This window comes from Hylobates moloch, unplaced genomic scaffold, assembly GCF_009828535.3.
Source record: "Hylobates moloch isolate HMO894 unplaced genomic scaffold, HMol_V3 SCAFFOLD_13, whole genome shotgun sequence".
Lineage (NCBI taxonomy): Eukaryota > Metazoa > Chordata > Mammalia > Primates > Hylobatidae > Hylobates > Hylobates moloch.
Genome location: NW_026652288.1, coordinates 3591521 through 3613804, shown reverse-complemented (window position 1 = coordinate 3613804; position 22284 = coordinate 3591521). Strand labels below are relative to the sequence as shown.

Below are 22284 nucleotides of genomic sequence, written 5' to 3'. Positions count from 1 at the left end.
GAAGTTGTTTCCAACTGCAGACTCTTAGAGGTCACAGACCACACTTCTGCCTCATCTCTGCTGTTCTTCTGCAGTTGCATGACTCTTACTGTTCCTTTAAGTATTTGGAATATTTTCACAGGAAAGGTGGTTTTTAAATTATCAAAATAATAAACTGAAGAAGATGTACACATCTCTCATTTACTGGTTTACATACAACAGATGCCTTGCAACCAACTATCTGCCTTGTTTTCAAATGTTTTTGTAGTGGCTTCCAAGGCTGAATGTAATAACAGTACATAGGGCATGGGGCACAGCCGAAGATTCACTACCCAGGCCACCCATGGACAGGAAGTCACTCCATGAACTACAGCTGTGATTTCAGCACCCATGGACAGAAAGTCACTCCATGAACTACAGCTGTGATTTCAGTGCCATGAATATGGCACTTGCTATGTAAACACTGTCTGCTGGCAAGTCATCAGAGCGTACCTGTGTTTTCAGAGCCTCAGCTAAATTGAGATTTTCATTCCAGAGTGGCTGGCAACCCTGCCCTAATGGGAGATGAAGGGGGAGCTGAGTGTGAGCATTTACAGAGCACCTTTCATGGAATGCCTCTTTACCTGTGGACGGCCTCACGCCTCATTGTTCAACCCACAGCCAGGGAGTCCCTCACACAGGAAACGTGTTTATACTGGCAGACACCCCTGTGGCTCTTGTCTGACCCGTGCTCAGTTTATGACTATCTGGCCATTGCTGTGGCGCTGGGAGTCCAACTTTCTGTCCCCACCAACCGCCTCCCCGGCATCCCAGGCAAAGCCCAGCCCTGAGGCAGTCCCTGGTTCTTCAGTTGGAAAACACAAAATCAATCCACACAACAGGAAACTAGCTCAAAGACTTATTACTCACAGATGCATGCGGGAGGGGGTAAGAAATTGGAGGGCAGTCCTCTGTCCCCCGGTCATGTGCAGTGGGATGAGAGTCAGGCAGAGAGAGTGAGTGGGAACTAGCAGTATGTTTACATATATATATGTGGGTGGGTGTGGGCGTGGGTGTGTGTGTGTGCGTGTGTGTAAGGGAATAGGGTGTGGGAATGGTTTACGTACTTTAAGTTCTTGGGCAAAGGCCTGAATGGTCCATTTAAAGGAAGACTAGGCTGGGCGCAGTGGCTCACACCTGTAATCCCAGCACTTTGGAAGCCTGAGGAGGTCAGATCACTTGAGTCCAGAAGTTTGGGACCAGCCTGGGCAGCATGGCAAAATCCCGTCTCTACAAAAGAAATACAATTTTTTTAAAAAGCTGCGTGTGGTGGTGTATACCTGTAGTCCCAGCTACTGGGAAGGCTGAGGTGGAAGGATCACTTGAGCCTGGGGAACGGAGGTTACAGTGAGCCAAGATCTCATCTCTGCACTCCAGCCTAGGTGACAAGGTGAGACTTTGACTAAAAAGGAAGCCTGGGCAGGAAAGCAGAAGCTCCATTTGCTGGGTGAGAAATGCCTCTGAATTCGGAATCTTGAGCCACCAGCTTGAGCCACTTCGGTGTAGTGTACAACTAGAAACTGGGTCAAGAATGACCGAGCCTTACTTCTGGTCTGCGAAAGTTAAACTTGTATTCAAAATAGACGCTGAGGCCACACAAAATTACAAGAATTTACTACAACCTGATAATCCAGACAATGATTTGTTTCCATAAATGTTAATCTGTCTATCTGTCTATGTAATACACACATGCCATGTGCAATCCGGGACAAGTAATATTCTGAAATGAAATCCATTTAACTGTGAGCACGCTACAACCTCCAGAATGTCAACACATATTTGTCTTTTAACCTCTGGAGCTCAGCACCTACCCAGCTGCAGAAGGGAGCTCAGAGTGTGTTTCCTGATTGAAAAATTTTGAACAAACTATGACAGAATCTCAGAGGGCTGTCAGCAGACAACTTCTGGTTCTGTGTGGTGAGTGAAACTGTGTGGTGTTTGCTGGGTTCATCCTGGGGTGCTGTGACTTGGGTCTTCTTTACTGTGATGGTTCATGAAATGCTTCATCATGGGAAGTTTGCAGAGACCATATGTCATCCCGGTGGCTTTTGGGGACTCTCTTGGACTCCAACTTTGCAAAAGTAGATCCAAAACACCCAGTAGTGATCAACCCATCCTTGATTATAATTTCAGTCGATAGATTTAAGACAAGCAGCTCTTACCATCAATGCTTCTGCCCCCCAGTGACCAAGAGCAACCCACCTACGGCCATGGAGCTTGGAACGCCGTGGTAAGTCCTAACCTGCCCTTGCCGCCCCGGGATTCTGAGTGGGGCTTACACGTGGAGATTTCCCACGGGAAGTTTAGATCGTGGGCTGCCCACCTACCTGCAAGATGACAGGAGGCTCTTTGACTCCTTTCCAAAAGAAGAAATAATATATGATATCAATACATCTGTGTCCATCTAGATAGATATCTAGCAAACTCCTTTACAAAATAGCTTCCTAAGAAAAGCAATCCAAACTAGTTTTATCAAGTGCAGAATGCTGGGAAACACAGGTCATTCGCAAAGCTAAATGGGATGGGGTAACTTTCACAAAAAAAAGGGAAAGAAAATAAGAAAAAAAAGAAAGAGGGAGAGAGAGCAGATCACGATAGAGGCTGAGAGATGGTCACCATACCCAGCACCGTGTAGCTGCCTCATGCTCCCCCCAAGCCAGGGCTGCCAATACCACAACCCCTTCATAAAGATGAGGAGACTCATCCTCAGGGGCGCGAAATTTGATGGAGGTTACCGAGGCAGCAAATTACTGACCTAAGATTCTAACTCCAATCTTCTGATTCCAAAGCCATTATTCTTTGCTCCACCCCACAACTGCCTCACAAAGCATCCCACAGTCCAATCAGCAGACAGCAGAGGAGACTGTCAGCAGACCACCTTGGAGGGGATGCTTGGAGCTGCCGAATGTGTGATTCAAAGATTAATTCCATGTGTTTGGAGAAGAAGCTCTAGCCTCAAAACAAAGGTTGGCCACATTCCAGCCAAGATAGCATGGAGTGAAGGCTCATGGAGGGAGAGCTGGGCTTTTCTGAATTACTTCCCTACACCTTGCTGTGCCTCAGCCTGCCATGTTTCATCCCCAGGGCTGTCCTCAGTGGTGTGCATGGTCACTGCTCCCTTCACCGCTGAGAAGACGGGCACAGGACAGTCAGGGGACATGTCCAAGGTCCCACAGCAGGAAGGGCTTGAGCTAGAATGTGGTCTGAGAGGCTGGAATGTGGTCTGAGAGACAATGGCGTGACCATCTGTACAAATGGAACTGTGGTCCACAACCTGCAGCAGCCAGCCCAGGAAGCCAACACGTCACCTGCAGCAGCCAGGCTGGACGCTGGCCTGCCCTCAGTAAGTCACGCCTGTGGGAAGTCAGGCCGCTATCTCTAGCCCCGATCTAGGAATCTAGCAACCAGTAAGAGTCAGTCCCAGATGCCCAAGACTTGGTTAATAACTCCCAGCTGCCCCAGCTCCTGCCCTGACATCCCACTGAAGACAAAGCAAGAAAGACAAATGTGCTCCCCTTAAATGCACACAGGATACCCCAATTCTAGTTGCCGCCCCAGCTTCCAGGCCAGCAGCCTCTACTGGGGCTCACCGGGTGCCTTCCCTTCCCCTGGGAAGCTCCCACACCCAGCCTGCCTGAGTCGCTGCAAAAATGCAAGTGACAGTGGCCAGCTCTTTCGCTCTTACTCCAGCTGGAGATAAGCAGCCTCTGTCTGTCCTCGTTTGGGCACCTTGCTCCTTCCCAGGAGTCTGAGAGACTCTCCTGCCCCAGAGTGTGGGCTCCACCACCCTCCTGCCTGCTGTGGGAAATCAGGATGGTGAAGGTGAAGCTGGGCTTGGCCCAGAGGTGCCCACAGGGACGCCCAGAGCTGCACAAGCTCCCTCCATCTTGCCTCTGGGACCAGCTCTACATTGCTCCAAAGCTCTCATTGGAGTCTGCTTTCTGTTGCAATAACTGAATACCTGAGATCGGACAATTTATAAAGAAAAAAATTATATCTGACAGTTCTGAAGGCTGGAATTCCATGGTTGGGGGTGCATCAGATGAGGGCCTCCCCTCTGCACCATGACTTAGCCAAGGGCATCACATGGCAAAGGGTAGGGGTGTTGCCCTGGGGTCTCTCTGCCTCTTCCTACAAAGCTGCCAGCCCCATCACGGCCTGCCCTGATGACCTCATCTAACCTTAATCACCTCCCAGAGGCCCCACCTCCAAATGCCATCAGCATTTGGACTTGAGAATTAAGGTTCCAAGCACACAGGCACACACTGCACACACAACACGCACACTCACACACTCACACGCACAACACACACACACACACCACACACACCACACAAACACACATGCACACACCACACACAACACGCACACAACACACACATACACAAGTGGGGCCAACTTATTGACATTTTGTCCACACAGCTCTGGCCAAAGCACTCCTGAGCGGAGGCTTGGCACTGCCGGGCAGCCCTCACTGTCAGACCAGTGGGGTCCACGCGGGCTGTCAAGGGGCCACACATCTCCCCTTTTAATTTTATCCAAAAAGCAGCCTGATTTCATCTGTGTGAGGACACAGTCACACACACACAACAAGTCTCACACACATACACAACACACACATGCACACACAATACACACACCACACACAAGTCTCACACACATACACAACACACACATGCACCACACACACACGCACACACCAGACACACCATGCAAAAAGTCAGACACACATGCACACAACACGCACATACACAACACACACATCACACACATTCACACATGCACACACACAACACACATGCACATGTACACACATACACATGACACATTTGCACACCACACACAATACACACATGCACACATGCACTCATTCACACACATACACATTTGCACACCACATACACAACACACACATTCACACACATACAACACACTGTCTCACACATGCACATACAACACACATACACCACAAACACACACATAGAGAACACACACATTCACATACCACATATACACACCACAAACACACAAATGCACATACCACACACTCACATTCACACACATGCACACACACCACACACAACATTCACACATGCACACACATGCACATTTCCACACACGTACACATACCACACATTCACACACATGCATACACATACACCACACACAACACACACATTCACTCACCACAATCATTCACACACAACACACATTCACACACAACACACACGCATTCACACACCACATAAAAACACACACATACACACACAACACATATTCACACACAACACACACGCATTCACACACCACATAAAAACACACACATACACACACAACACACATTCACACAGCACACACACCCACACAGCACACGCCTTCACACACACACCATCCCAGTGCCCTCCCCTGTCCTCCCCTTTCCCCTCACAGCCTGCTTAAAAATACAGCCTTGCTCCCTGTAATCTAAGCCCAAACCGCCAGGACCTTCAAGGAAAAATCCCTCAATGAGGAAGCCAGTTGGAAAAGAAACAAGTGCCTGGCAGCCACACGGAGTGAAATCTCAGGCTGCATTTTTCTTTTCTGGATAAACATTTAAACCAGGGGAAGACACGTGTAGCCCCTCTGCATATATCCTGAGGCTGCGTCCACAGCCCGCGTGGCCCCCGCCGGTCTGACAGTGAGGGCTGCCCGGCAGTGCCGAGCCTCAGCTCAGCAGTGCTTTGGCCAGAGCTGTGTGGACAAAATGTCAGTAAGTTGGCCCCACTTGAAAACATGATAAAAGTCTGAAACTGACGCTACAAGATGTGCCTCTAGCCTGGTGTTCTGTAATAGGGAGCAGGGTGGACGTGGGAATACCAGCTTCTTTCACCATTTTCACCTGTCCTAAGTTGTGTGAGTTTTTCTCTTTGAAACTCTGCTCTTCACCCTTCACTCCCACTTCATCCAATGTCTTTCTTGGACACTGAACATTACTTTACACAACTTTTTATTTTTTAACTCGGAGCAATTGAGAATATCAGAGAAAGGTAAATTCCTCAGTGACACCAGATGATCCATTTAAGAACAATACAAAACCAATACGTGTATTACGTTGCCAGAAGTTCCAAGCCCAATTTTATGAACTGTGACCCCTTTCCACATGAGAGAAAACAGATAGATAAGCACTTGGATAGCCAAGTCAATACATAGAAAGACAAAGCCAAACTGTGATTATCTGCATTTATGGAAGGTCAGTATAGGTAAGTCAAAACCACAAAGTACCCAAATCTCATTTGAGATTTTACGACTTATGTCAACTTTCCTTCCATCAACCTTTTGTAGGAATATATTGAAGGGGGGAGGATAAGGAAAATAGAAATACTACCTTTTTAAAAAACAATGCCTAAATACCTTTGTTTTTCCCTCGCTTCTGGAAGTACGCATGGGTAGTAAAGTAGCAGTCCTCGTGAACCAAACATTTCCGTTTTGGAGTAACACACGAGTCACACACACCTGATTCAAATCTTGACTGAGCAGCTGAATTAGCAGTGAAGCCCTGGAGAAGTTTCTTAAATGTCCTAAACTCATCTTCTTTTTCTAGAAGAGAGAATAATAGTCCTATCTCTCAGGGTGTGGGCATCAGCCAGGCACAAGATAGACACTCGCCAATCACAGGGCTGACCATTGACCCGTACCCTGTGAGGGTGGGCAGTGCCTGCAAGCGGCGGTTTCTAAACAAGCAAAGGCAATGCAGAAACGTGCCAGACCCACGGTTTCTATCGCCAAAGCCAAGCCCGTTGCACGGCCGTAGAGAAGAGGGTGTGCATCTTCCCTCCCCTTCCACATGGACTCCAAAACTGCTCTTTTGAGAATTTCCCACTGTCTAGGTGCCCTTGCGTTAATGAGACTTAGCTTGGCTACAGACAGGAAGGACCAGGAAGCAACAGTGTTCCCACCTGGGTCCCTACCTGATAGAAGGGACTGTCCTGCATCTGTGGGAGGCAGCAGGGCACAGGGGAGGAAAAGTGTTAGCCAGGGCTCGGAGGACCCTAATCCAAGTGCACCTCCATTCCAAAGAGGTGTAGATGTTCTAGAAACTGAAATTGGACCTCCCTGAGTTCCAATTTCCTTTGTTTGCAAAGAGCATAATCCTGAGTTATCTTTAAAGCCCTGGCATGGGCTTTGAAGTCAGAGAGATGCATTTTGAGCCATAGTCTGTGTTGCTATTTACCAGACACGCAAGCTCGGGCAACTGGTTTACATTCCTGAGCCTCACTGTCCCCTTTTGAAAATCCCCTTACCCGAAACCATTGCTATGGAAACAAATAATAGACATAAAATACACAGTAATAAGAGCTCACTCGATGATAGCTGCTATCGCTGTTATTGGCATCTCCATTATCATGATGGTGATGATTACAAAGCCAAATAATTAAGACATAAAGTAAAGAAGAAAAAACACACTGAGCTGACTCCTGGACCTGGGGCTCCATAAACCTTGGCTGTTATTATCAGAGCTCTCATTACTCCCTGCATAGCCCTCCACGGCTGTCTAGAGGCCAGCATTCCCTCTGTAAATTGTATCATTTCTCTTTTAGTGGGAGCCCCCTTGCAGGGAGACCAGAGCCACAGGGAGAGGCAACGCTCCCGACAAGGCCAGTCCCAGATGGCAGGAGGCAGGACAGCACGTGCCTGGGAGGGAAAGATGGGGCCGCGCGGACTTGGACACTTGCTGAAACCCCCCAGTCTGAGCACGTTCTGAGAGGAGATGCCTGCCACTCCTCAGTCAACACCCCTGATGCCTCAGCCCCTCTGCATTACCTCCTTCTTGCTCCCTGCCTTGCCCTCAGACCTGGAGCTCCTGAGCCACTCCTTGTCTTTGGCCCCAAGACCTGTGGTATCTTCCCTTCAGCTCCTCTGTCTCCTCCACCCTCCGATGTCCCCTCCAGATGCCTATTGTATTCGTCCATTTTCAGGCTGCTATGAAGACGTACCCGAGACTGGGTAATTCATAAAGGAAAGAGGTTTAATGGACTCACAGTTCCACATGGCTGGGGAGGCCTCAGGAAACTTACAATCATGGCAGAAGGTGAAGGGGAAGAAAAGTATCTTCTTCCCAGGGGGGCAGGAAGGAGAATTGCAAGTGGGGAAATGCCAGACGCTTATAAAACCATCAGATCTCCTGAGACTCACTCAGTATCATGAGAACAGCATGGGGGAAACCGCCCCCATGATCCAGTCACCTCCACCCGGTCCCGCCCTTGACAGGTGGGGATTACAATTCTAAGTGAGATGTGGGTGGAGACAGCCAAACCGTATCACCCACCCTGCCTCTCGGTGCTTGATTCTCATGCTCACTGCACCTTCTCTTCTCCCTTCCCCTCCCCTCCCCTTCCCTCCTCTCCTCTCCCCTCTTCTCAAGGGTACCCTTGTTGGAGAACATGGGAGGCCAAAATCCAAACATGGCAAGAGATAACAAATGACTTGTCTGGTGGCTGCACCCTGAGCTGGGAGCACTGCCTGGAGAAAACTGTAAGCCCTCTGCCATCCTGTGCCAGGCCAGAAGGCACCTCACTACAGAATTCAATTATAGCAACAACAATCACATGGAATAATAATAAATCAGTAGTTATAAGCCAGGCACACTTGTAATCCCAGCACTTTGGGGGGCTGAGTCAGGAGGACTGCTTGAGGCCAGGAGTTTGAGACCAGCCTGAGCAACATAATGAGACACCATCTCTACAAAAAATACAAAAAGTAGCTAGGCACGGTGGCGCATGCCTGCAGTCCCAGCTACTTAGGAGGCTGAGGCAGGGAGATCACTTGAGCTGGGGAGTCTGATGCTACAGTGAGCCGTGATCATATCACTGCACTCCAGCCTGGGTGACAGAGTGAGACCCTGCCCGCAACTCAAAAAAAAAACAACAAATAAAACAGTTATTACACATTGACTGTTCCAGGCACCATCCAAAGTACTTTGGGTAAATTATTTTCTGTAATCCTCATCATCTAGAGGCTGAATACGCAGACCCCAAGCACTGTCATGCTGCAGTGGATGGTAAATGAGTGCTTGGCTTCTCCAGGGAGCTTCAGGAACCAGACAGTCTTTGGAAATGGTCTTTGCAGTAAGACCTAGGTCGTCTTCTTACAGGCACAAGAGGAAAGTGGCAAGAACTCCAGTGGGTGAGTTGGCAGGCCAAGACACAAGCCCCAGGTTTAGCATCAACAGACTGAAAGACGCTTGGTCTCATTGCTAATATTAAATGGGGCTGGACAATCTCTGAGGTTTTCAAGGCTTCTAGATTTTTAGAAACTTCTACTGTTATATCCACAGACCTTCACCTAATTAAATATCAATATCTTCCCTTAGAGGAGGAACAAGTAACATTATTTCACACCTCTAGTGTAGCTTGATAAACACATGGAGTATGTGAGAGATAAATGCTGCTCACTAATGCATCCAATTCTCCCCCTCAGGAAATGTAGACTTGTATTTCCTGCCACTCTGAAGTTAGACATGGCCACCTGACTTGCTTTGACCAATGAAATATGAGCAGAAGTAGCTTGTGCTTCTTCCAGACAGATGCCTTTCAGAATGAATGCACAATGCACCATTTCCTCTTCCTATTGCCTGGCGACAGGGGATGTCCCAGAGCTCCTGCCCACCATAAAGGGACACACAAATGAACAAGAGATACACCCCTGAGAGCTGGGGCTTGCTTGTTACTGCAGCATATGCAGGCTCTCCTGACTGATAGACTGAGCACCTTGCAAGTGCCAGGCACGTTTCCAGGCTCAGGAGATGCAGCTGGTGAGGGCAGCTGCTGTTGATGAGCACCCCCTTGTCAGGCACAACCTGAGTTCTTTCAGGAAGATAGTTGAAAAGCTACAGGAGATTGGAAGAGACATCCTGAGATAGTGCACAGTGGAACTCTGTGGTCAGGACACGCCAGCACCCTCTCAATGTCACACCGCAAAGCCAACTGACTCCATCATAAGGGACTGTGAGTGTGTGTGAATGCCACCTACACCAGCCAGTCCTGTCTGCCATAAGGACTATAATGACACAAAGGAGGTGGGAAGGGAGGGCCTCTGTGTGATTAGCTCTTATACACAGTCCCTTAGGCATTTGTCTGAGTGGATCATCTGCTGTAGACAGAACAGATTGGGTCCTTAGTGCACATCCAGAGCAAATGGAACTGACTACCTGTACGCAGTATTCATGCTTTTAGCAAAGCTTTCTCACTGCATAGCTCTTTGGCTTGTTAAGCCTGCAATTCTGGGTCTGGGCCAAGACATGGGCAACAGTGATGCTAATGAGAACACCAGAGAAACACAGCAGTGAGCAGTGAGCCCCAGCCGCCTATCACCCTCACACCTGCCACGTTCCCTTCAGTGTGAGTTGACTCGCCATCCCATCCATCCTTATCATCACTCTGGGGTTCAGGTCTCCAGGAATGTCCCAGCCTCTGCTCACATATCTATACAACATGCCGTTGATAAGGCAGTCGTTAAACAACTAGCATTTTGCATTCTGAAGTGAAAATTAAAAATGCACAGTCCTTTTTAATTCAATTTCTAATTACTGCACTATATACAACCCAGAATGATGGTGAATTGATAAAATATGCAAATGAAGCAACAATTCATAGAATATATTAAAATTTCCATTTAAACTGTTAGTTAAGCTGTACACATTTGTAAATGTAAACATTAACCCTCAGGAAAAATGTTTTCTAAACTACAGCATAATTGGAAACTCCAGAATCATACATAACAGAAAAAAGATCATTACACAGACAGGTACCTTTATCGCTATAAATAAAAGAACATTTCCACAGAATTGTTGCTTCCTCTTAGCTGCCCCCACAGCACTTTCCCTGGCTCTCCGTGGAGCCACTGTTTATACCCTCCTCCATGGTAGGCAGTGGGGTACGTATCTGCCTCCCAAGCCAGCAAGCCACGCCCTCGAGGGCAGCGCCGAGCCTGGCCCATCCATACTCCCCGTATTGCCCAGAGCATAGGAGGTGCTTGCAGCCCTCAGCTGAACTGGTTGAAATCGAACAATATGGAGTTGAACTGAATTGGATCAAATTTAATGAAATTAAATGGCACGTGATGTCTGTAGGTTTCTATTTTAGAAGCTAAGCAACGAAGTCCAAATTCCCGCCTCTTCTACCAGATGAAATTCCTCGGGCCAACATGCAAGCAAGCCTGGGATCAGGAGATGCTCGGGACGGAACAATCCACAAACTAAACCAGGCTGCCTGTCCACGGTGCACTAACCACCTTCCCACCCAGGAAGGTGCCGGAACCCCACTCTCAATGGAGAGAAGGTACTCCTGGACCAGCTGGCACAGCCCCTCTCGTGAGCCCTCCCAAAACCCCTCGGTGTGAAGGGGCTCTGCTAATGTGAGGCTGAACAACACAGGATTCAGAATCTCCAAAACAGAGGCTGTGACCTGTTATTTTCATCAGTCTCTGCGAATAATTATGTCATAATTTATGTTGAGGAAAAGGTGGCTTTCGTGAAAAGTATACTTAGCTGTTTTTTTACCTGACAATAAAAAACACAAAAATCTATTTTTACCCAGTTTTGCCTAACGTGCTAGAAAGCCTAGAGCAAAACAATGTACGAGAGTGTCAGTACCCCTTGATCTCCAGTTCTTGGCTGGGTATTGCCAACTCTCTTCTACTTGGTTTCTTTCTTTCTTTCTTTTTGAGATGGAGTCTTGTTCTGTCACCCAGGCTGGAGTGCAGTGGCACTATCTGGGTTCACTGCAACCTCCACCTCCTGAGTTCAAGCAATTCTCGTACCTCAGCCTCCTGAGTAGCCTGAGTAGCTGGGATGACAGGCGCCTGCCACCACGCCTGGCTAATTTTTATATTTTTAGTAGAGATGGGGTTTCACCATGTTGGCCAGGCTGGTCTTGAACTCTTGACCTCAGGTGATCCACTCGCCTTAGCCTCCCAAAGTGCTGGATTACAGGCACGAGCTACCATGCCAAGACTCTTATTTATTTTTTTGTTGTTGTTGTTGTTTTACTATATTCTCTACTGGTATTTATTGAGAATAGCTTCTAGTTCCTTTTGAAAGTATAAAGGCAATAAATAATACATAAACCAAAATAGAACAAATGTCGAACTCTATTAGAACTGCTGAGCAAGAAAAGCTGTGCCAGCTGCCCAAACGCTGCCATAAACTCCACACTTCCTTCCGTCGTGTCCAAATTCATAAACAGGTAACAATTATATTGGGAAAATAAGATTATAATTTTAGCATTGAAAAAAGACAAATGATTTGGAAAACAGCATTAGTGATTTTCCAAAAGACCAATGAGTTAATAATCTATAAATAGGAACCACATTCCCATGCATTGCCAGGCACTCTAATCACCTCTGCAAAAGACTTGTCAATAAGAGGGAAAAAAATTGATGTTTTAAGGGGGAGGAAGAAGCATAGATGGAAACTCTCATTATTTTAATGCAATTGTGTTTCAAGTGATGTTTTGTAGAGTGTTCTGCATGCAGTATCTATGGGATAGGGTCATTATTCTTATTTTATAGGTGAGACCAACTTTACTAAGGCACAGGAATAAGTAACTCGGCCAATATCCTAGCATCAGAAGAAGTCATAAATCATCCATCCAAGGTTAAGTCCTAAGGTTTTCTCTCCAAAAGGTGCCATTGTACCATTAGTGACTCCAAAATCTGTTCAAATGTTCTGTGTGCTTCACATTGATTATAACATTTTATCCTCCTACTAACTGTAGGTAGAAGTTAGAATACGAATCCACCCATTTTGGGGGTGAAGAAACTGAAACCAAGAGGCGTATGTGCCTGATTGGGTCATATCCATGCTCTGATATTTCACAGCAGAACCACGCTCCAGCTCTCTCTATCCTAGGGCTAGAACATTGTCATGCAGCTTCCTTTGCACCATCCTGTAGAAAAGCGAGGACTTGAGTCTTAAAGACTCACCTTCCAGCTGCTCATTCCAGGAGAGGGAAGAGTCGAATGTGCCTGCATGCACGTTATCCTACCAAGAGTGTTCATATGTGATTTTATGCCCCTTCCCTCCACCCTAGACTTAACAACAATATTTTTTAAATGTGGGTAAGGCTTTGGGAATAAATCCAGAAATGCGTTCTGTCCCCCAGATGCAATTACAACGCGTCCGGCCTGTGTGTCAAGCTCGTAAGCCTTCTGAAAATATCTTCCTCCTGACCATTTTGTAAGATAGCAGAGTTAAGAAAACAAAATTCCTGGAAAGAAGAGGTTAACTGGATGTCTGATTGCCTCCAAAAAGCAATTAAGACTCAAGCAGAAAGTTCAAGTTGATACTGAACCAGTTCAACCCTGCTATCCCCAAGCCCATGAAATCCCAGAGCTGCCCTGCCTCAATATAGACTGACATGTTTCCAATGGCCACGATGATGCATATGCAGCAGCGTAAACACCATTGGCCTTTCCTAAATCAATATTCATGGGAACCCTCAGGCAATCAATATGCAGAGGGTAAGCCTTCCCCAGGGTAGTTTCTGCTACAAATGGCAGCAAGCCCCTCCCACCCTCTAAACCCAGGCATCACACACTTTCGTGACACATAGGAAGTCTTCAAAACACATGCCTGGGGCTGCCCTCTTGTCATATACACATTGACTCACATAGAAAACTCTTCAACCTCCCTAACAGAAATGTACCTCGCCCACCACTCATCAGAGATTTTGGCTGAGGGTTATAAACTGAGCAGACTATTTTTGTTTTGTCTTTGATTTTTTGTAAGTTTAACTGAGCTCCATCAGGTAGTTCTAATAAGTCTAATTCCAACTTGTAGGGGAGGGTTAAGGACTGGGGGAGTCATGGTCTCCATGAAGCTAAGCAAGGAGGAAGATAATGATGCCTTCAGCTAGCACAGTGCCCAGCCACCCATAGCTGCTAAAGAAATCTTTTTTTAAAAAATCTCATTTTTAGTATTTGTGGCATTTATTTATGGGGTATATGAGAGATATTGACACACGAGTACTGTATTAGTCTGTTCTCACACTACTAATAAAGATATATCTGAGACTGGGTAATTTATAAAGGAAGGAGGTTTAATAGATTCACAGTTCCACATGGCTGGGGAAGCCTCACAATCATGGTGGAAGGCAAAGGAGGAGCAAAGTCACATCTTACATGGCAACAGGCAAGAGAGTGTGTGCAGGGAAACTCTCATTTAGAAAACCATCACATTTCATGAGACTTATTCACAAACACGAGCACAGTATGGGGGAAACTGCCGCCATGATTCAATTACCTCCACCTCACCCCCTCCTTGACACGTGGGGATTATTATAATTCAAGGTGAGATTTGGGTGGGGACACAGCCAAACCATATCACATACAACTGCAATAGCCACATCCAGATAAATGGGGCATCTAGAGAAATGCTTTCAGAACAAAAGAGAAATTGAGTGAAATCCTCCTGTTCTTGCAGCTAATAGTCAAGTCTAGCTCTATGTGGCTCCAAACGCCTCCACCATGAGCTCAAGGCAGTGACTGATTGAAAAACTCTCTCTATTACAGACCACAACATTGAACCCAACATCCCCCTAAGTAGGTGAGTGGTTAAAAGCAAAAGAGTCCCTGGAGGTCCTTGTGTTAAGTGAAATAAGCCAGGCACAGAAAGACAAATATCCCGAGCTCTCACTCAAATGTGGGAACTACAAAAACAAAAAATGTTGATCTCATGGAGGTCGAGAATAGAATGATGGATGAGTGGGAGTGTGAACAGAGACAAGTCAATGGGTGTAAACATACAGTTAGACGAAAGGTGTAAGTTCCATTGTTCAATTCAGAGTAGGTAACTATAGTTAACAGCAATGTGTATTTCAAAGTAGCTGGAAGAAAGGACTTGAAATGTTCCCAAGACATAGAAATGATCAGTACTTGGCCAGGCACGGTGGCTCACGCCTGTAATCCCAGCACTTTGGGATGCTGAGATGGGCATATCACGAGGAGGTCAGGAGATTGAGACCATCCTGGCTAACACAGCGAAACCCCATCTCTACTAAAAATACAAAAAATTAGCTGGGCATGGTGGCAGGCACCTGTAGTCCCAGCTACTCCGGAGGCTGACGCAGGAGAATGACGTGAACCAGGGAGGTGGAGCTTGCAGTAAGCCGAGATCACACCACTGCACTCCAGCCTGGGCGACAGAGCGAGATTCCGTCTCAAAAATAAAATACTTAAAAAAAAAATTTTTTTTTAAAAAAGAAATGATCAGTACTTGAGGTGATAGATATCCAAAATATACCTTGACTTGATCATTGCAAATTCTATGCATGTAACAAAATACCACATATACCCCATAAATACGTAAAATATTGTGTATCAATTTTTAAAAAGCAAGGGACTCAGGAATCACCAGGTGTTAGTTGGGTGATTTTGTGTAGGCCATTTAACCTCCATTGGTGCTCCAGTTTTCTCATCTGTAAATTAGGGAAAACTTAGAGCACCTCATGGGACTGTAGTGAGAATTAAATGAAATTGTGAAAATAAAAGACTAAACACAAGTCCTGCGCAGGGAAAGGATTCAGTTAAAGGTAGCCGTCACTCTTCATCAGCCTGGAATGCATTCGATTCAGGAAACATAAGTGCTCATCTTTTTCTTCTCCCTTTAAAGTAGAGGATACCAAGATACAGTGAGGAATTAGCACAGCTCCCGCAGAGGAGGTGTGGGCAGGAAAGGAGGGCTCAGAAAGGAGTGGCCAGGGACTGTCTAACTGGGTTCTTTTTGTTTTCTGCAGGTTGTACTCACATCATTGGTCTTATGGGGAAATTTTAAGACCTCCCACTTGTAAGGTTTTATAGCCCTCTATGGAATATTGAAGAAAGAATAAAATGCATCCAAAAAAAAGACTAAACTAGATAAATTCTAAGGCCTCTTCAGGTCTTAATATGGCCATTTTCTAGGTCCTCTTGTTGCAGCAGTGAAATCCACAAACATGGACAAGTCAGTCAATTACGTGCCTTTCAGAGAAAACTTCTGACTTAGGAATTCCAGCTATTTGGTCCAACCCATATTAGATTGTGTTATAAAGACATGGTAAATTACATCACGAAGGGAAGAGCAGAGGAAACATAATATTCCTTCCAGACCCATCAGCTCAGATGTTAACAGAACACCCCTAAGGAGGAAAACAAGAAATTTTGGGTTTGAACTTGGCACTTCTCAGCAGCCCTGGGAGTGGGGTCAGAAGCCCTGCTGGGGGGCGAAGAACTCTGAGGATCAAAGATGTTGAGCATCACCTTAGAGGTCAAAGATCAGAACAGTGGAGGTGGCCTTTGAAGCCCAATCTATGTCTTTCACCAGAGAGAGAGAACGGCCTCTATTTCCAGGAAGCTCACTGCAGCAATAACCATGAGCCACTGAGCCTGACAAGGTGAGAATTTACTTTCAGCACCTGCAATCGTTTCCTGTTAAAGTTACATATGAAACCCTGCCGTCTTGTACCAACTAATGTTCACACCAGCGTTCCTATTTTCAAGATAAATTGCAAAATAAAAACTCTTGTTTTTGTTAGCAAAAGAAAACTTCTTTAGGAGGATAAAAGGGAGATGAAGAAACAGAAAACACATCAGCTCTCCATCTAAATCACAGAAAGCAGAAAATATCCTGAAGTGAATAACATAGGAATCACTCTTTTTCCCCCCTGAGATAACAGGTTACTTATGAGAAACAAGCTTGAAATATCTGCACCTGGACCAGCTTCCAGAGGCTTTTGTCCTGACCAGGTGAGAGGGAAAAAAAAAAAAAAACTGATGGTTGGTCAGTGGGTAAACAGTGACACCCAGTGGTCACTTAGATAGCCAGCTGTGCATTCTCCCAATTCAACTAGCCACACAGAAAAAAAAAAATGGTCAAGGAGTATGCATTTTGTTATTCAACAGATATTCACTGAATAACTAGAAGATGCTAGATGTTATTCTATTCATTTTATACCACTCTTCAAATTACGGATGTTTCCCCACTGAAACCGACCCTCCTGAAAGAAAAACTATCTGGGGCCTTGGATCCTCTTTCAAAGGCTCAAGGTGAGACCCACCCACGCAGAGGGGTCAGCAAATTCCAAACGAGATGAAGGTCTTTTCCCAGGGTCACAACCAAATCAACGTGCCACGTGGCAGCCAAGCACGAGTCTCCAGAGGCGTCTCTCAGTGCCCCCATGGGAAAGGGTTTGTGCATGTTGCGTTCAGGCCATGTGAGCACTGCAGGCGTTGATCATAGTATTAATACAAGGATAATTGCTCTTCCTGGCTTTCTTTGACTAATCTCCACAACTTGGTTAAGCCATGTTATCTTCTACTTTTATGATGAGTAAGTTGTCGTTTTAATCATTTCTTTGTAGCTGGATTTGGGGAAGTGAAGGAAACCAGGGAAGAAGGGGCTGAAAGAATTGGTTTCCACCATGACCTCTGAACCCTCGGGTGAGTTGTCAACCTCACTGAGGATGAGTGTCCTCGATATCAAACGAGGTCACTTTACTCTCAAGCTTGTTGTGAGGACTGAATGAAACCTTTTCTTTTTTCTTGGAGTTTCAGAGCAACATCCCTGAGCCAAGCCCCACACCGGCTTGAGCCCTATCATTGGTCAATCCACGGTGCTTTCTCCCCTCCCCTCTGCACTCCAGCTTACTCTCTGCAGTCAGGAGGTGGCACCAGGATCCCCTTTAAGACTTTGCCACTTGGGCCAGCTGTGCCCCTGTGAAATTCCCTGTGTCTATTGCAGGCCACAAGGATGAGCTGAGAACTGGCTTCCAATCACCATCTAGATTAGAAAGCCTATATTTCAAATATAGAGATATCAATTATGCCTGTAAAAAGACATTAAATCCCACAGGGCTGTAATTCCTAGACTCTACAAATTTCATCTTGCACCAAATTTTATTATTTCATTTATAATTCGGATTCTTCAAATCTAAGAGTGCCTGGCTCAAAATTAAAATAGCTACAAGTATTCCAAAACTGGACTCTTTAATTGCCTTACTGGAGCCAGTAGCTGATTCAAAGCAAAACGAAACAAAATTCCTCCTTTCTCTGATTTAGTGAATCAATGATCTAACCGAACTCATTTTTGGACTGAGTTTGCGGCACTTGCAGCCCTGAGGGACACATTCCCCCACCACACTGAGCCTGCACTCCCATCAATGCAAATGAACATTTTGCTTATTCAGATTGGAGGGGTGAAGGAAGTCACAAAAGGGTTAATATATATGGCATTTCATTGTAATATGTACTCACTACTAACTAAATTAAAAGAGATGTGAGTTATTAAAAACTCCACCTTAAGAAAGATAAGTAACAGAAATCAGAGTTCAGATCCGTTGTTACTGAGTTTCCAACCAACACTTGTGAGTTAAACCTATGGCCACCCTGAAAATGGTTCATATTTTCAAAAGCAATTCTTCATCGAAGATGAGCTGCACGCAAGATTCATATTACATATCATGCTGCAATAAGAAAATCAAATAAGGCCTTTCCATATTCAATAATAAAGTTTAAAGGAAAGGAATATTTGTTTAGCCAGTTAGCCAGAAATTAGACCTATCAGAATACATCATTCTTTTGAGCATTTTAGAAAATCAGGCTATTTCTACATCATGTTTTTCTTTGTAAGCCCTCAAAAAATATAGAGAATATTCTGGAAATCATAGTGTTTGTCTTCTGGAACAAAAAATACTAATCAAGGAAATCTACAAATTTAATTGTTAGATTGAGTTTCCACAGGAAACACTGTGTGAGGAGGCTGTGGCTTAGACGTTCAAAAACTAAAAAATTATTATTTTGATAATAATATCTTATGTCTGCACAACATCTGAACTCAGTTCTTTGCTGAGGTTCTCTCATTCTTCAAGCAGCCTCTGAGGTAGGCAGGGGCGATAATATTGGCTCCATTTTACAGTTAAGAAAATAGAGGCTCACGGAGTCATAAGGCTGAGCGGGAACGTCCGCCCTGTTCTGTGGGTTCTGAAGAGCACAGTCACAGAGGATGTAAGCCATTTCACATTTTAAGACGAAACAGATAACTTGTGCTAAATGCATGTCACAGCCCTGCCCTGAGGGTAGGTGGGCAGCCAGTGGCCTGCAGGGCTGACAATTGTGAGAGGGAAGCAAGCTGGGGAGGCTCCCTGGAGAGCTGGTGCAGAGCCTGGAGGACAAGGAAGATGTGGGGCACACAGAGAAGGAGACAAGGAAGTCGAAGCGGGCAAGGGTGCAGGAGGCCAGATTTCCTGTGATGCTGGACACGTGGCAGGATGCGGGGAGAGCCCGTGGTGCTGCAGGGTGACATAGGAAGCCCTGGAAGGTTGCCTGCTCTGCAGCAGCTGGAGGGAGCAAGAGAGCCCTGTGGCTGGCATGGTCAGAAGAAATCTAAGAGGACTAAGAGCCATAACCTGCCCTCGAACTCAGGCGTGCTGTCTCTGATTCAGGCGAAACTCAGGGTTCACCACTGAGAGAGGTTTCACGCAGCCCTCATGGTGCCCTCCTCAGGGTTCCACCGAATCCTAACGCACGCTCGTCGTTTCATTTTAGGCTTTGCATTAATTTCAACCTGTTCAAGACATTAAAGCACTAGAGAGTTGAAAAATTTTTGGAGGACTCCTTTCAAATGTCATGCTGCCAAGACTCCCTGCTGGCTTTTCCATATTTAATCAAAAGCACTCGGTTGCCTGCTTTCAAAGTCGTTAGCACCAAGCCCCCTGCCCAACAGCCCTAAGCTGCAGCCCTTCAAAGTGCTGGGTAGCCTGACCTCAGCCAATCAGCCAGTCAGCCAATCAGACAGCGTTGAGAAATTCAGACCTTTATGCTGAGTGAATGCCCAGTGTCATTTGTAGCTGAATGCAGCCGTGTAATGGGTGCTGGGTGATTATCTGTAATGTATGGAAAGCAAGACGAGAATCTCTTTTTACTCCTTCCCTTACTGTTTTCTAATCTAATTGACAAAGGGCTCAGGGAAGTGCAGTAAAAATTCTTCTCTAGTCAATGGGTGAATTTTTTTTTTTTTTTAATATGAGAACAATCAAAAGTATGAACAAGAATGAGCTGGAGTAACCTCGATTTAAGAAAACAGTAACACTATATATTAAAAAAAAGAAAGAAAGAAAAAAAGAAAAGTAACAGAGACAAAGTGAGGGGAGAAGGAACAGATGGATGAGACCATCAGATTTCACTTTCCAGGAAGGAAATTCATTAGTACAGTAATTCGGCTCTTTAATTATGAATGGGTCTATTTAATTCTCCAAGTTTACTACAGATTTCCTGAATAGTATATGTCTCTGAGTTGAACATAGTCATTAGTCCTTTCCAGTAACTTAGCAAAGAGCTGAACAAATGACCCTCAGCAGACGAGCACGGGCGTGGGGTGACCTACCCGTGACCATCTCCCCAGAAAGTCTGGACCGCAAACATGTTCACAATTTTTAATGAGTGTGCACAGCTCTTGAATATGCACAGTAGGACATTTTTAAGTGATTAACACTCAAATTTTTGAAATTATCATGAATTACTGTCCCAAAGATTAAGAATTGGGTAAAAGAATGCTTCTGCATTTTCATAATAAACCCAGAAGGTTAATATTTCTGGCCCAACTCTAACAGAATTAGGAAATTAATGTCCTGCAATAGTATTTCTGAATATTCAGTAATAATGTTGCTCACAGTTCTGTAGTTTCATGGGGAAGACAAATGTTTTCTGTAAATTCAGTTGTCATCTGCTTAGAACATAGGTCCCTAGTGGATAAGGCTGTCTTATTATATATATGAAATTATATATATATGAAATTTCATATATATATGAAATATATATGGACTTTCAGACATATATATCTTGTAGTCCCTAGAACAGCCCTAGCTTCTATAACCTACATGTTGATGGATAAGAAACTGCTACAATTTCAAATGACAAAATACTTTTACAGCCAAATCAGATTTTTCAATATGGGAAGAGCCATTTTTCTATCAAGTGCTTGTTTGCAGTGGTTCACACTATATAATGAATCAACACCTTATATTTTTAGGTTTAAAATATATTTTTAATTCTTAAAAAGCAACAACACTGATATGTACATATTTAAATAAATCTGTGTTTTCAACTCAATTAGCTCGTTTGGGAAGACTAATACAATCTCAGATAGGAATTTTACATTTTTATATGAATGTGAATAAAGAAAGAAGGGGTTCAGGAAGAAAGAAAATGAGATAAATATTTTATACTTTTTCAAACTACAAGAGCTTTTTTTTTTCTATAGTAACAAGAAGAGCAAACTTTCCTGAGTTTCGTGCAGATCCTAACTTCATGCTCACAAAAGGGGTGGGGAAGAGTGATCTTTTTTTAACATTATATTTATATCTATAATGGTGGATACATGTTTTATTTTTAGATCTTATGCACAAAATCATCAAGTGGAAATATGAAAAGGAACGTAAAATACACCCACTCACAGGGATTTTAAAGATATGCCTACCAACAGGAGCAAACATTTACGAGAGACCACAAGATGATTTGCAGAGGGAAACATGCTGGGCTGGGAAGGAAAGTGGTTGGAGGCTGCAGCCCAGCTTTGAGGCTATGATGGTCCAGTCGCTGTCAGGCTCTGCATCTCACTTTCCTGTTCTGTAAAATCTGACCAGATGATCTGAAAACTCCCTTCCAGCTGTAAGCCGGCAATGCTTACATAGAGAATAAAATGAGCACCCCACCCCACCGGGGTTACTGCTGATCCACACAGATGCACACTCCCACTTTCCTGCATGCTCACGTTCACTACATTCATCTCCACCTGATTATCAAGTTGCAAACTGGACCAGTGCCAAACAGCAACTTCTGTTATAAAATCTCTCTCAATCTAATTCCCACATGGGAGAAAGGCACCAGGAAGATGGAGCGGCCCCATCTTCCTCTCCAAATGAAACCCGACTAAGACAGTCCAACCAGCCTGTGGTCCCAGCGACGGTTCCCAGCTTCAGATGTGGCAACCTGATGTTGATGAGGTCAAGTCACAGATCCAAGACTCACCAAAAAAAATCACCACACACAGAAAAAGGAAAAACAATTTCTTTTCTTATCCACAGTGTGTCCATTAACCTGAAGGCACGTCCAAGAGTCCTTGAAGCAGTAACCAATGGCACTAGCACGGAGTGCAGGTGCGTCAGCCCATTCCATGCCACTGCCAGCAGAGCCACCTGAGCATCCCCAGAAGGGAGACCCCTTGACCTTCCCATTTTTACCATGTGGCACAGCTCCTCT

General features: G+C 45.1%; 1 long non-coding RNA gene across 1 annotated transcript; it reads right to left on the bottom strand.

The window, feature by feature from the left end:
* Positions 1 to 1610: 1610 nt before the first annotated feature.
* LOC116481214 (uncharacterized) lies at positions 1611 to 2739 on the bottom strand. The gene is made up of 3 exons (XR_004251447.1): positions 2640 to 2739; positions 2346 to 2374; positions 1611 to 2089 (listed from the first exon to the last, which is right to left on the bottom strand). It is a non-coding gene; the product is annotated as an uncharacterized LOC116481214 (long non-coding RNA).
* Between the last annotated feature and the right edge of the window lie 19545 nt (positions 2740 to 22284).